The sequence below is a fragment of the Gavia stellata genome, chromosome 21 (assembly GCF_030936135.1).
Source record: "Gavia stellata isolate bGavSte3 chromosome 21, bGavSte3.hap2, whole genome shotgun sequence".
In the NCBI taxonomy this organism is placed as follows: Eukaryota; Metazoa; Chordata; class Aves; order Gaviiformes; family Gaviidae; genus Gavia; species Gavia stellata.
Window position 1 is genome coordinate 6,259,100 of NC_082614.1, and position 12,219 is coordinate 6,271,318.

The 12,219-nt window shown below is 41.8% G+C and overlaps 1 protein-coding gene across 2 annotated transcripts in view; it reads right to left on the bottom strand.

Moving 5' to 3' along the window:
• The window catches only part of DGCR2 (DiGeorge syndrome critical region gene 2), a 50,792-nt gene that overhangs the window by 29,716 nt on the left and 8,857 nt on the right, over positions 1-12,219 (bottom strand). The gene's annotated exons all lie outside the window — the stretch shown is intronic.

The window sequence follows — 12,219 nt, forward strand, 5'->3', positions numbered from 1 at the left end:
AAACATGTAGTTCCCACTTCTGCAAGAGCACTGCCTACTTGCCATCATTATACTGTCAGACCTAATTAGCATTATAAAAAGTACAATTTTTTTTCAAAGCTTTTTTATATCAATTCCATCTATCAAATGCCAGAACCTAATAATTCAGCTTCATTTTGTGTCCCTCAAAACATTGAGGGGGGGTGGGAACCTGTCCACACAAGTGACCAATTCTAAGCTCGTATACAGAGGGCAGGTCTGCAAATCGCCATCAGCATCCATAGGGTCACTTTCGCACCAGACCATCACTGTCCATCTTTCTTCTGGATGGTGGTTGTCAATTTTCCAACCAATGTTTTTGAACAATTTAGCACGTTTTCCTTTCAGCGAGCTACAATAATCCCAGGTAAGCTACGTCTAAAGAACAAGCACCTTTAAAAAAAAAAGAAAAAAAAAGAAAAGAGTGTTTTAAGTAAAATACACTCATCCCTGATTTTGAAAGAATCGGGTAGATAACTTTTGCAGGGAGAAAGCTCTAAAAGAAAACTTAAAATACAGGTATGTATTCTCTCATCCACAGTTTACAACCTAAGAAAAGAGCCGTAATTGCAGTTGTTACCTTCTTGAAACACAGGTCTAAACTAAATCAAGACAAAGGTCACATTTAAGTGTTCAGACAACATGACCAGGCATAATAAAACCAGTCATCACGCGCTCTCAATAAAAGCTGTACCCGTACACCTAGTAATTGGTATAGGATATTGGTAACAGGCTTCTAATTCGATGTCAGAGTAAAATCCAGTTCTAGTACTGGTTTCTCTTCAAAGCACAGACCTGCTCTTCTAGAAAAATAGAAGTGGGCACATCCTCTACAGCAACCACCTACTCCGAGCAAACATTCAGGTCACAAAATGGCTAAGAACTCACAGAGACCTGCCAGACTGCTGAAGCCACAACAGACCTTACAGCAGGGCAAGAGTGCTCTCACCCATTTAGAGTTTTACTCAGTCCAAACAGCTAACAGTGAATGAGCACAGGGGAAACGTAAAAAAAAAAATCTACCAGCTTAGGTCATAATGATTTCCACCCCCCACCCCCCCCAGAACAAAAACTGAAGTAATTTATTTAGCCCAAAGAAGGAAAGGGGGAATAAAACCTTTTAGTCCCCCTGATTAGGGGAATAAAAGGTTAGTCTTCACCTGGCTAATGTAGCAGGAGAGAAAATTTTAAATCTATCTTTAAGTTAGGGGGAAAAAATAAAACCAAATAAACCAAACACACACAAAACTGCAAGGTGACATTAAAACTACTGAAATTTCAAGTTCACAAAAAAGTGTCAACTTCTTCAGTAAATCATTGCAGCTTCTTTCACCACTTTTGTGCAGTGTTAGCACGCAGTGCCAGGTTTCTTAGAAGTTCTACTATCGCTGTTTCAAGTACGGAATTTACACTGGAGCTTGTGGTAGATATTTTAAGACGTGAAAGACTATCCCCAGCCCAGCTCCAGGTTTCCATTGCATCCACCTGCAGTTATCACAGAATGACAGGGGCTGGAAGGGACCTCTGGAGATCATCAGGTCCAACCCCCCCGCCAGAGCAGGTTCACCTAGAGCAGGTTGCACAGGAATGCAAAATTCAATTCAAAATTCAATACTTTAAAATCAAGCAGTAAAAAAATGAAGAGTTTGTTTAATGGGAGTCATGCGCACACCCTCTGAAGAAAGCTATTCTGCAGCCCTCCGGTTTCGCAGGCAGCACCCACCAGGAAAGCACTACAAGCCAACATGCACATGGGAAAACCAGTAAAAAATACTTTTGTCTCTCTACAATTTCATACATGCTATTACTATTTTATGTACAATTATATATGACTGGTTCAGATAAAAGGATGACTCCATCCCAATATTATGGGCATTAAAAAAATGCCAGTTACATGCCGTAACGTCATTACTTCCTGTATTACAGACACTCCTCCCTGAAGAACGTGGATACATGGAAGAGTACAAAGCATTTCCATTAAACCACCACTCAAACCAGCTGAACAATTGTTCCCAATGGAAACCATGCTACGTCAGATGCACTAATTATTTCAGACCAAGGAGTACAAACTGCTATGCAATTCTATTGCAGAGGGGAAAGAAGTGACACTGAAAGAAATACTGTGAAATGAAAATCTCCATATTCTGTAAACACTGCCAATAACACCTCCTGAGCCATCCTAACCCAGGGCCCGTCTCCCCACGCATTATTAAACTACCTAAATCATCGTGCAGTTTCTGGAAGAATTTCATCTGAATTGTTTTGCTTCTGTGTGCTGCCTGTTGTGGTTTAGCACAAAGAGAAACAAGATGCAGTCATCTGAGAAAATCTAACCGCCCCTCTCACTTGTGCTCAGGGTGGGTTTGGACATCACCGACAGTCTCCCTGAGGACTGATGCTTAAGATCAGCTCTTCCAGAAACCCCTTGCCATTGACGCAGTACCGATTTCCATGAAGGCCCCACCGGACGCATACTGGCGGGCTGTCACCTGGAGAAGATGCAGCAGCGGGCGGGCAGCGCAGCGGCGCGGGCAGCAGCGCCCAGCCGAGGGCATGGGCCGCCTGCCGACACCGTCCCCTCAGCCCCCCGTGCCTCACACGGCCCTGCGCACCGCGCTCAAGGCTCCCACAGCAGAGCACATCAGCTAGCCAGGGCAGCCCCCTTCAGAAGTAAAATACAGACGTAAAAATAGACAGAAGCCTATAATGAGTGTGGGGGATACCCAGCCAAGGAACAGGGAAATTTGGGAGAGGTGATGATGCACAGGATAGGTGCTAGTCTCCACAACCCTGTCAAGCATTTCATTTCAGTAGCCTATTTTTAAGTCAAAACAGCAGAAAAATGAACACATTTCAAGCCTGTCTCTTTACCGCAGAAAAGGCAAGTCATGCTGCCAGCAACAGAAGAGGATTCATGAAGATATATGAGCAGTAGGGAACAACAGTACAACACAACATAACCATCCATCTTCCCTGAAACGCAAGTTATCACTTAACACACGGTCAGACTTTGTACTTTCCAGGAGCGTGGTAAATAAAAACTGTTTCTTCACCCATATAAAATTCCCAGTTCTTCAAAAGAATAGCAAAGTTTCAAAAATACCAATCCTGCTTCTGTCCCTGACGTCAGATATTCAACACTGTTCATAGCTATTGATGGTAACTCACAGCAAGGATGGATGAGGAAGAAAATATCTTAAACTATCACCTCCTAGCAGCTCTAAAAACACATATTTTCCACCAGCTGTTAAAGCAGAAATATTTTGTATTTTCAGTATTGTTAGAAAACACGTAATGGCACAAGTTCAGCTACAAGCAAGCAGCTGCTGCAGCAGAGGCACCGACACAACGTTAGCTAACGGCATCAACAACTGCCTAGAAGTGGGAAAAAAAATGGAAACACAACCACCTCCAGCGTTCACGTACAATGTGACAAGTTACATCAGCAGTATTATGATTCACATATGAAATTCTAACATAAAAGGCTTCTTTTTCTTTCTTTTATGGATCAGATGCAGCCTTTGCTATGCTACAGCACAAAATTTAGTAGACTGAAATCTCATTTTAGAGCAATTAAATTCATCTGGCATTTGCTGGGAAGAAGGGAGGAACGTAAACCACTGGAAATAGCAGCAATTGTAGTTTTTGCACTATACATAATATACACTTACAAAACATCACGAAGTTCAAGCAGGGCGAGAACATGAAAACACTTCAAGCAGCAAGGTGTCATTATACAGTCTCTTCACTTCATCGTCTTAAAGCACTTTACAATGTTAACCCTCAACAATCTTGCCAACCACTGCATCCTTCTGCCAGCAGTTACCACGAAGTACAGAAAAACTGCACGGCTTGCCAAGGGCTACAGGTAAGAGGAGCCTAGGAGCAGAAGCCAGCTGTCCTGACTGCGCTGCCACGCTTTCACGACAACACCGTGTTTCTTCCCCAAAAGCCAAGCAACCTGCCGGTTCACCAGCACATTCCTACCTGAAGGAACATTTGTCTTCCAGAAATACCAACAATTAATAACAATGTATTCTCTGGTAACACTTCACCTGTTCTCTCTAGCAACAGGTTATTAAGAGCTACAAATTGGCCAGAGGGAGCTTAACTTTTTATAAAAGAGAAGGAAAACTAAAAGCAGGTTCAGCCCATGGATTAATTCTACAAGCTTAATACACAACCCAAGATAAAAACTCACTGTCAAGTGAAGGCCAAAAAACCCAACACCAATTTGTTGGGACACATTATTAGATAATATAACCTGCCCACAAGTCACTCACCTGAAAGAAGTCTTGCCAAAGCTAGTCGTGGCCCTGTAATTTGAAATTTAAAAGAAAACTTACAAAACAGTTGGAAACTTAATTAATGAAACACCAGAAATAACAGGCAAGATTAGAAATAAATTTAAACAGTGCCATACAAACAAGAAGTCTTCATCTTTAGCTGCCAGTGACAAAACATACACAAGATTTTTGACTAACAGAAAAATCTAGGTTTCATAGAGGAAAAAACTAAGTTTTAAAGGTGGTTGGTTACCTCTTACAGAAAGCTTTTGTTCCAAAGATTTCCCCAATTACGTGTTGAATGCCAGGTGTTTCACAGCACTCATCACGTATTTCAACACAGAGCTCAACCAGCTTTTAAAATTCTCTTTACAGCACGCTAATTTCCAGATTTTCTGCTAAGTACTCAAAATAGACATTTACAACAAGCATTATCCACAGGAAGGACTTCATGACAGATGCATAAAACACACACTCACCCATCCTGCTTTAATTTCCAGCCAGCCTCACATTTCATAAACAAACACCTTTTTGCCATTATAAAATGATCCAGGAAGCCCTTTCAGGTTTAATCGTCTCATGTAATCTTTCCATGTAATCGAGAATGTTTTCCTTCTGGAGCCTGAGTGCTGGGAAGTCACAGTGCATCCTTCCCGCAGCAGATGCACCCTTGGTCAGCGTGCTGCCCTGGGCATTACGCTACCTGCAACCTCTATTTTCTGCTTCATTTTAAGTCTTCCAGAGGTGTATTCCGACTAGGACACCTCCTACTTGCATTCAAAGTGGAACTAATTTCTTATTCATCTTCCCCTTTTCTATACAAGAGATAAGGGATAATTAGTTACTCAAAATAATTGTTTTATTTGAAAGAAAGGCAGTATCTGAGACTACTTTTCAACACATTCCATCTCATTTTAGAGCTTCCACTATCAAATCAAGACTGTAATAGGCACATAAGAAAGTGTTGATTCAATACAAGTTCACCTTGGTAGTTCAGTTTTCTGAATGAGTTTGATGAGTTGGCTTTTAAACAGCAAGCTTCAGATCAAATGAAGCTATTGTCTGTCCACATTAATTTTAAGTCAGATCAGCTATGGTTTGTACCCCTGCAACCAGAAAGATCGCGTGCTCCAACTAATTCAGCAGAAATATATTGGTACAGATCCAGTATCAATTAGTGTGGAATTGGGGGCTCCTAACAGCTGTCTGCCAATGAAGGTAGAACATCTACTAATGTGTTTAATTCAATTTTTTAAATATTAGCTCTAATAGAAGATGTTTTCTGATACGCTGGGATTACACACATCTCCTCAGAGGCAGAACAGCTAGTTTCAGCCCTGTGCTCCCAGAAGCTGCCCTGTGAACAGAGCTGGGACCTTCACCTCCATGCGATAAGAAAAGCCTGGATTACTGACCAGAGTCACAGCTCTGACCCACCACGAGCTGTACCAGGTCACACCACCACAGGGGTACAAGAAGCAGCAGGGGTGGAAATCGCTCTCGGGAACTGGCAAAAACCAGCAAGCTGTAAAAACTTCTGCCAAGTGACAGAAGCCAACTGCCCGTGAACCTCAGAAAGGCACCTCTCTAGTCTACAAGCACTATTTACTCACCAAAACACTTCTGCGAAGATAAGCTGGTGGGTGAACGGGAATGCTTTGATACTGTCTTCACAGGATTATTCATCCTCCCTCAATTCAAGACAGAGATATAAAAGGAATTCAGCCCGAAGAAATGTTACCTCCAATAACAGTGCCAGAGGCCCTGTCTCAGGTACGTATAATAAACATCTCCTGTAAAGCATTAGGTGAACACATCAAAGTTCTCAAAATCTAAATTTCAGCCCTATGTTTCCAAGACACTGAAGTTCACCACTACAGGAACCAGTAGCAAAAGGAAGACTAGAAAGCCCAATCTCTTCTAAGGCAGAAGCATATCCCTGACAGACAGAAGATTCCCCTCTACTTATAAAACCATGTGTTCCTAACTCCGATACATAAACTGCTAGTGGTACAAAAAACTCCATGCCTTGTCAATTCACAATTTAAGAGGTGGGTAAATGCATGAAACAATACAGATGAGGAGCCAGAGCTCTGAACCAAAGCCGCTAAAATGTAAGTCTCAATCAGGAGAGTGCTTTGATAGAAAAATGAAACTCAGTGACTGCAATCACTGATGATGAAAGTTTGGGATCTTCTAGTTGCAATGACTTAATTTCTCTTTATTAAAGAGATTCACCAGTCAGTAAAGTCTGATATATTAAGATACTCTTTTGGTAACTAAGACTACGCATGCATGTTAGATTTTAGCATTTACATAGCTAGTATAGATTTAAATCTATTTTAGTTTTTAATACAAAGAAATGCCACTTTTCATTTTCTACACTAATTGTTTGTTCTTGTCTGCTGAGCTTCATTTGTATGGAAATTGAAATTTGATTAAATGCACAAACCCAGCAATTATAAGCTATTACTCTAATTGAAATGCATGTATTGGAAAAGATAAGCTTGAAGTACATGGTTTGGTTTTGTACATAAGCTTTCAATGAACAATGGCAGTTTTGTGTGTACCTCACGTGTACTTCGCTTATTTTGGTCACATTTCTCAAGACTAGATCTGGTAGATCCTCTGGCATCATTTTTATTTACTGACTGAAGGAAAACAGAAGACAAAAAAACTTCCTGCTTTCTCAGTGTAAGTCACTCATTGTCCCAAACCAGATGAACCAACCTGTAGGAAAATATTCTGTTCAGATTTCAAGAGGCAATTACAGCTATCAAAAGCCGATTAAGCATTAACAAAAACTCCAACTACAGGTGCTTAGGCCAGCAACCCTTCTTATTCAGATTTTAACTTGTCCAACAGGTCTTTCTTATAGTTTATAATACTAAACTTACATACTTAAGACCTGTACCTACATGTTGCACTATCATATTTTAGCACATTTAAGAATAAGTTTACTAAAATTGAAAATTTTTTTTTTTTTTTTTAAATCACCATTTCTATATATCCTGCCCCATGCTAAACTGTACAAGCATGATCAGATCCCAGTGTCTAGCACGGAGCCTAACCCCTTAACTCCTTGGCTCCTGGAGATTTTACTCTGTATCAGTGCTCAATAAATGCCTGCAAACAAGCATCAGAAACAAAGCAACAACAAAAGAGACACCACACCCTAACCATCATCAAAAACACATACAGCTCCATATCTAATATATTTATGCTCAAGAGGAAGCGTAGCATAACCAGTATTTCTCCAGACTCATGTTTACTGAAGAGAAACTTGGAAATATTCTTAATATTCCAAATACAACAATACCGCAATGGTTCTCTGAATTTAAGCCTCAGCAGAGACGTGAAAAAACTGTCCATAAGCTCGTGCTCTGCACTTGAAAAGCAGTTTTCGTAACCTGGAGCTCTCTCGAGTCCCCTGCTGAAGTTCACCGGCGCAGGTACCATACCTCACACAGAACTGCTGACAGTCTGCCAGCTTGTAAACAGCACAGCAGCGCTGCCCGGCCTCTGCTTCTGGTGGCCAGAAGTCTGTTGCTGAACAGTGTTTCCAGTGACAGAGAAGCTGACTACAAACTTGAGGATGTCCTGACACAGCCTTTGAACAGGTTTTCTCTTTTTTTAACTTGTCGCTGAGGTATTGCTGATCCCATGCAAAGGCTCTGCTCTCAGGCAAGTCAAGCCATACCTAAGTGGTATTTCCCCTCAGCTCCAGATCATGGAGAAATTTTCACTATCCGTTCATCTCCCAGCAGGTTTCTTTACGTCACTTGGTGAATCTTACCTCCATTACATGTTTTTACATTTATCCTTACCCCACCCACCGCTGCATTCAGTGTAGCGGAGCGAGCACATACAGTACTTCATAACAAAGCCACGGTAGGAGAAAAACAGACTATGATAACACCACCTTCTTTTCAGAGAAGAAAACTATTTGTCAAGCTCACAAGTCAGCATCAGACAATTATCCATTCCACAGATTAAGTTTATTAAAGTTTCTCAATAAAATTGGTTCTGTTCACTGTTCTTCAAAATTAAAAGCCTACAGAAGAACAGAGCACTCTCTTTCCACGTTCAGTTCCACATTAGATTCAATGCTCAGCCGTTCATCTGTGCTACTGAAACTGTGCCCACACATGATCCTTAGGTCAGGTACCTTTCATTCGCCACGGCCCGAGTGCGTGCAGGAGGGTGTGAAAGCACAGAGCCCGGGGAACCAAAAGGGCCCTGTGCTATGTACAGAGCCAGACACAACCCACACCTATTCTCAAACTTAATCCCAGCTCCTGGAAATTAGGGATTCCAGACTCATAATCTCATTTGATAGAAACGCATCAGTTTCAAAAATAAATAATAGAACATGTTAGAGGCATTGGCATTTTCTGCATGAGCTCAGCATGGAGTTTCATGAAGTAATTAAAATTGTGACAGCACTCCAGCTGAAAACTGTAAATCCTTAATGAATAACTCTAATGAACATTCTGTATTACTCAGTGTTCTGTCATAGTAAGTTACGCTAGATGACCCCAACATCCATCAAAAGATTTTACAGCACGGTAAGGAACACTGGCAGTCTCCCTCCCCTCATCCCCTCTCATCGATATTATACCTACACTCTGCACGAGCTTGGAACTGACCCAGTTTCTCCTTGCTCACAAGTGTCATTCACTGTAATTCACTGTCTGCTCTTTGTCTGGAGGGCAGACTCAATGCCAGTAAGGATAAAAAAAGGAAAATCAAAACAACAACAACAAAAAAAAGCTAAAGCAGCACAAGAGACCCAGCATTCAGTCAAAGCAACATCAGAGCTTCTTGAATGGGAACCCTGGCTATGATTTCTGAAGACTTAGAAAATACAGACTTTGTACTTTATGAATGTGGACACTTATTCCTAAGACTGAAAAAGAAAAAATATATCTCCCAATTCGCCAGTACTGCTAAAACCAAACAGAAAACAAAACTTCCTACTTGAACTAAGCCGAAAGAATACTGTGAATTAGGCAATGCAGCATTCCAGACTGAAAAACAGTTTATTTTCATAGCAGTGAGGATACCAGCTAAGCAACATGCTTCCATTTTTCCCCCCTAAGAAACTGTTATATTATGATAGTAAGTAAATAGGCAGAAGGGAAAAGCAAAATACAGTACTGGCACAAAGGGTACTCAGTACAAAGAAAACCAAAGCCATGGGTACTCAAGAACCCTTTAATATGGCTCAAAATTAAAGCCTACGGTTCCTCCATACTAACAACCTTGTTCAGAACTTCAGATGTTTTGTACAGTCTTAGGTGAGCCTTAAGTGTTTTAGTATAATAAGTGACAAGCGACCTAAACCTGTGCAGCACCAAATTTTTGACCCTTTCCCCGAAGAAAGCCTGAGCAGTAAGCGGCTCAGTGGAAGCGCCAATCACACCTCACAATTAAATTCACTAACCAATTTTAAGCAAGCTTAAGAAAGAACTCAAGGCCAGAAAAATACAGCATGCAGTGCTGAGAGCCAGCAGAAGGGAAGGAAACGATGACTGCCTTGGACTTCAGAGGGCAGGAAACCCCCACGTGGTTTGCCCTGTTCGGCAGCTGCCGGCCCGCCAGCACATCTGCGCGTCGCGCTGTCACCGCGGTGGGGTGGCTTCCCAGCTGGAGCGGAGGGAAGCGGTGAGCGGGGGTAACCGAACTCTTGCACGAGACCCTGCAGGACTCCCAGCTTTCTTGTGCCAGAGGACGTATTGTGGACACACAGAGGGGACAGAGGGAGGACATAGCCTTATTACATCAGTGGTGTCAGGCAAGGGTACTACAGCAGAGGAAGTATAGGCACATAGGAGACAAGCCCACTGGAGTCCAGGTTTTGTTAAACCCCACCACTTATGAAACATGCTCGTGAGTGCTAAGAAAATAGCACTATTCCTCACACAGAACTTAAATACAGTCATGCACACAACATGTTAATTCTCCCAACAAATGCAACAACAGAGAAAAAGTCCATTAAGAATTATATCGGTAGTGAAATACTCAGCAAGTCATCAATTCTGTCCAGAAAAAAAAGCACCATCACAAACAGTACTTTCTCCCCTACGATCCATATACACAGATAGGGACGAACAGATTATCCCACATATACCACAAATACTTAAATTACCTGGGTACCTCAGCTTAGCTACTTCCAGATTCCATCCTCAATCCTCACCTCAAACCCTCACCTTCTCAACGCAGTTTTTACAACAAGATCCTCATACTCCATTGCATCTAAATACTCTAAAACATCATATTAATGTGCACATACTCTTCTTGCTCATTTGCAGTTCTTCACAAAGCTGAGGTCATTCTCAACAAGGAAAAAGCATCTGGTTCTCAGCTCTGTCTTCACAAGTTTTCAGCATCACCTGCACCTCTTTCCTCCCAGGAGGCATCTGCGCTGGTCCTTCACCAATACGATCTCCAGTACATTTCAGAGTCACCTCTGGGATGTTCAGAACTACGCAGCGGTGCCAGCAACCCTAGAAGGACCAGTCTGGTAATCGGATGTATTTGAATACCAGGAACATTTCTTTGTTTCAATTTCTGACATTCTCTGCACAAGCTGCTCATTGGAAAGCCTCTAAAAAGCTGTTTAGAGAAACTACCGATAAAAGTAATCTAGAAAGTACTTCTATATCTTAAGCTATTACCTGGTAGCTGCCTACCCAAAATTACGCCCCCCCCCCAAAAAAAAAATAAATCTAAGCATGTGAGACAGTTCCTCTTCCAAACAACTGTATCCACAGGATTAGAAAAGTACACATCCTATCAAGTCAGTTTGGACCATTATTTGTTCCTATGCAAAACAGTTTTCACTTAAGAAGGATCACCAGGGAAAGAAGCTGTATTCCCTTGGACCAAATAAACTGTAGGCGTAAAAACGGAAGAGAAAGCTAAAAGCCAACAAATAGAGATCAGAGTTTTCCACAGAGGAAATCTCGTGGTTTAGCCCCAGCTGGCAACTAAGCACCACGCAGCCGCTCGCTCACTCCCCCCAGGTGGGATGGGGGAGAGAATCAGAAGGGTAAAAGTGAGAAAACTCGTGGGTTGAGATAAAGACAGTTTAATAAGTAAAGCAAAAGCTGCACATGCAAGCAAAGCAAAACAAGGAATTTATTCACTACTTCCCATGGGCAGGCAGGTGTTCACCCATCTCCAGGAAAGCAGGGCTCCATCACACGTAACGGTTACTTGGGAAGACAAATGCCATCACTCCGAACGTCCCCCCCTTCCTCCTTCTTCCCTCAGCTTTATATGCTGAGCATGACATCATATGGTATGGAATATCCCTTTGGGCAGTTGTGGTCAGCTGTCCCGGCTGTGTCCCCTCCCAACTTCTCGTGCACCCCCAGCCTACTCGCTGGTGGGGCGGTGTGAGAAGCAGAAAAGGCCTTGACTCTGTGTAAGCACTGCTCAGCAGTAACTAAAACATCCCTACTTTATCAACACTGTTTCCAGCACAAATCCAAAACACAGCCCCACACTAGCTACTATGAAGAAAATTAACTCTACCCCAGCCAAAACCAGCACAGGAAATAAAAATTTAAATCCAAGGTTTTACATGAACTGTATTAGTATTTTCTTTAGATCAGGTTTCAACAAGAAGAGTATTCAGATGAAACATGATAACAGCAATTCAAGAACTGACAGAGCAATCAAGGCTAATTTGTAGCCACCATTAAATGGAAAGGAGGAACTGCCAGATCTCAGCAGTATTAGTTAGCAAGCCCACTTACTTTCAACAAGACAACACATGTTCCTACTTTGCAGGAAAAAAGTTAGTAGCTTTTTAGGGTTTTTTTCAGTACAGGATTCAATAGTATTTAAGCATATCCTTAACTTTCAACATGTGAGCAATCCAAACAAATCTAATAAAAATACACAA